Source organism: Schistocerca gregaria, chromosome X (genome assembly GCF_023897955.1).
Source record: "Schistocerca gregaria isolate iqSchGreg1 chromosome X, iqSchGreg1.2, whole genome shotgun sequence".
NCBI classification, from domain to species: domain Eukaryota; kingdom Metazoa; phylum Arthropoda; class Insecta; order Orthoptera; family Acrididae; genus Schistocerca; species Schistocerca gregaria.
In genome coordinates this window covers 207,705,587-207,710,100 of record NC_064931.1, presented here as the reverse complement: position 1 = coordinate 207,710,100, position 4,514 = coordinate 207,705,587, and positions in this window count along the sequence as shown.

Below are 4,514 nucleotides of genomic sequence, written 5' to 3'. Positions count from 1 at the left end.
ATTAAAGTGTGTGACCAGCTCTAATGTTTGTTGACTACGTTGATGTCTAGGAGGCACACACATGACTTTTGCATCATCCGATTACTGTTCTGTTTTATCCTGGAAATTGATTGTATTCTAAGCAGGATAAAGGTGACAGAAAATAGGATTAGATTAGATTAGATTAGATTAGGCATCTTCTTTAGTGTGTGATTGCAGTTTACTGAATATATTGTTTATTTCACATGTTGTTATGTGTTGTCAGTACAATGACAGATTGACTTGCTATTCTTTTTCTATTGTTTGACTACTTTGTGATACTTTGCAAAAATAATTTAAAATTCTGGTCATTACCACAAACTCTTGTAGGAATTTGTCTTGAGTATTACACTGCAGTTCAGAGTTAAGAGTCTGTAAGGTCTGCTGTGGAATACTTTCCTAAATCTGCAAGCCCAATAAGAAATTTTGCTAGTCCGTTGACCTGTCGTGCATCTGCATGTATTCGCTCTTCCACACGTAGCATACGATGACTGCTAACAGTTGTTAGACCTTCAATGTATCTATGACCCATACAAAGCCTTCAATCTGCTGTTGGAAAACTCACAAAATTGCATTTGATAGATATATTAGTATGCAAATTATACATCTGAATATATCACACAACCCATGGTTTGCATTACAATACTCTTATGTCAGGTTCATTGTGATTTACAGCTAAATCTTATGTATTGTTTCTCATCCGTGATGCACAAACTTTTCAATGAATAAAAACTTACTGGTTTGTTGTATATCAGTCTGAGCTAGAATTTCAGTACCTTTTACTTGCTGTCCTTGGCTTTTTGCTGGGTCATTTAATTTGGATCTTGTTCTATGCTATTTTAGTTAATCAGTCAAAAGTGACTTTACATCAACTATTTACTTCTACATTGAATTACGTATCTACAGATTGCTGTAATGATTTTGAATAATATATTGTCATCATGTCTGTTGGTTTTTCAAACCATTTTTACTCATTTTGTTTTTTAATTATCAAGATCAACACTCCAGCACAATTTTTAAATTATATTTATTTATTAAATAAAATTGATACTGTCTTCTGTAACAACAATCTAGCTCTGTCAGCAGACACTTTGTTTTGAGTGCTTAAGGTGTTATTAATTATTTAGATAAAGGAAGGTGTACATCTTTCATCATCTCTAGTTGATGTAGAGTTACCATGTACAGAATGGGCCCTTAACATGTTTGACTGCCACCAAGCCATCGGCAGACACAACAGAGCCTGACGCATGATGTCATGTGCACACCAGTGGCCACACACTCGACTCTGTTTAGTACAGTTATAACTTCAGATGGCATTGTTATAATACAATCACAGACACATGTGGCTTGTTGATGAATGTGCCCTGAAATTTACACTACGTGGTCAAAAGTATCCGGACACCTGCCTGAAAATGACTTACAAGTTCGTGATGCCCTCCATCGGTAACGCTGGAATTCAATATGATGTTGGCCCACCCTTAGCCTTGAAAACAGCTTACACTCTTGCAGGCATACATTCAGTCAAGTGCTGGAAGGTTCCTTGGGGAATGGCAACTCATTCTTTGCAGAGTGCTGCACTGAGGAGAGGTATTGATGTCAGTCGGTGAGGCCTGGCACAAAGTTGGCGTTCCAAAACATCCCAATTGTGCTCTATAGGATTCAGGTCAGGACTCTGTGCAGGCCAGTCCATTATGTGGATGTTACTGTCATGTAACCACTCTGCCACAGGCTGTGCATTATGAACAGGAGCTAAATTATGTTGAAAGATTCAATCACCATCCCCGAATTGCTCTTCAACAGTGGGAAGCAAGAAGGTGCTTAAACATCAATGTAGGACTGTGCTGTGATAGTGCCAAGCAAAACAACAAGGGGTGCAAACCCCCTGCATGAAAAACAACGACCACATCATAACATCATCGCCTCTGAATTTTACTGTTGGCACTCCACACGCTGGCAGATGACGTTCACAAGGCATTCGCCATACCCACACTCTGCCATCGGATCACCACATTGTGTACCGTGATTCGTTACTCCATACAACGTTTTTCCTCAGTTCAATTGTCCACTGTTTACGCTCCTTACGCCAAGTGTGGCAACGTTTAGCATTTACTGTGATGTGTGGCTTGACCATGAAATCCAAACTGTCATAGTACTTGTAGAGGATACTGATGTAGTTTGGAATTCCTACGCGATGGTCTGGATAGATGTCAGCCTATCACACATTATGACATTTTTCAACTGTCAGCGGTCTCTGTCAGTCAACAGACTAGGTTGGTCTGTACGCTTTTGTGCTGTACGTGTCCCTTCACGTTTTCACTTCACTATCACATCGGAAACAGTGGACCTATGGATGTTTAGGAATGTGGAAATCTCACATACAGATGTATGAAACAAGTGACACCCTATCACCTGACCACGTTCGAATTCCGTGAGTTCCGCGCAGCGCCCTATTCTGCTCTTTCATGGTGTGTACTGTGTACTGGCTACTGATGTCACTGAAATGAAGCACCTGACAGTAGGTGGCAGCACAGTGCACCTAATATGAAAAACTCATGTTTCTGATCACATAGTGTAAGTCTTCAGTTGGTGAGGTATTGTCAGTTTAGCCTTGGTCGCAGTTGTGGCTTCGTAAGGTTCTACTTGCTGTACATTTATTGCAGTGCACTGCAATTGCCATTAGCACCACAATCGTCATAATCACAGCTACCACTATCAGTTGTGACCAAAAATGCATCTCCTTTGTTAGGAAACTCAGATAATCCTGGATCACAAGTATCAAAACCTTACTCTTCCAACATCTTCAGTAACTGAAGTGTGCGCACGAATAATGCTGTACGGCACATTTTAGAGATTTTAGGAAATCAACCAAAACTGTTAATTCCAAAGAATTAATGCAAATTAATAATGTAATAACATATATGTATTGTTAGTATATACAGACTGTTGAAAATACTTTGTTGTGCTTTCTAAAATACCGCTGAGCATACTTTTTTGAAAACAAGTAAGTATTATAATAGAAAGACGCTGTGTAGGAACGGATATACTGCATTATTCCAAATAACTCAGTAACTTATTCTGCTGTAATGACAAGGTTGCCTAGAATCCAAAGTTCTAAGTAAGAAAATTGTAACAAGATACAAATTAATATTTATTGTAAATTGATTACTTTGGTCTTAAAAACATAATAGAACATGAGTTTATCAAGTCCAGAAACAAATCTGGTATATTAAATGCAATGGTCACACTGCAGGTTTTCGTAAAAATGACAATATTTTGACTCCATATATTTCCCCATGTCCAATAGACCACTTTCCTTCTCCTCGGTGATGGCTCGTGAGTATATATTCTGGGTGTTCACAAGTTTTTAGATTCAGATGAGATGATAATGTGAAATTAATAGCATATGCTGTATAACATTTATGCTTAGCAACATATTTATACAACTGCATCCACTGGCAATAACAATAACAACAACAGTAGTAGTAGTAGTAGTGTGATTAACTTGTCTGAAAAAAAGAAGGCATTGTTTTTGTGGAATATTATTGTTTTGTTCATAATTAACGTTGTGGTGGGCGCACCTGTGAAACTTGCACAAGCGAATGCGTGCAGCACTGACTGTTGCTTCCATAAAATCGGCTTTTTCGCTCATTTAGCATCCTCGTTTTCGACGTAAGGGTACAATCATTAGAAACAAATCACGATATCGAACTGAATTATATATTTGGTTCTTGAGCATATTACAGCCTCTCAGTATAATGTATTTTTCCAATGTAAACTAGTAATTGTTTCTCAGTAAACTATAAAATACCGAACTCAAGTAATTAAAGCAAAAGTATATTTCGTTATCGGTGGTAACACATCCTTTTGAAATAAAGAATGTACGCCTTTTGAATACAGCCAATTTCACAAGATTAAAAATCAGACCTGTAATAAAATATAATCAGAATTTGACAGGCAAAATAGTAGGTAGCTGCTTACACTGAGAACATTGTAAGAATAAACAACATTGAGCAAAAGTACAGTAAGTGAACAGACCACTATCGGTGTGAACATAATTTGTAGGTTCCTAACATTCTCTCTTGAAAATCGAGATAAATAGAAAACATTTGAATGCAGGATTTTCAAACGTTTCACAATCTTTACACTTTAAAATATGTTGTGAGTGTTTCTTACAAACAAATTGTTTATAATCATTACATGTGATAGTTTTACGATTTCACTTTTTTCTTCCACATAGATGACTTGGCCCACTTCATTTTGCAGCATCTGGGGCTGCAATTTGTTGGGGTGGCTCGCGGTATCTTACAAGAAACAGTCTGATATCTTTTTGAAGTGTGCACATGTGAGCTCTTATTTCCAAATGAGCCTCTAGAAGTTTGAGCACTAATTCACTGAGAAAGTCGCGACAGAGTATCATGGATTCAGGATTATTTTGGAGAAACACCACTTGTGAATATATGCCAGCAAGGTCCCAAAAATTGAAAAAAAATCCTTAG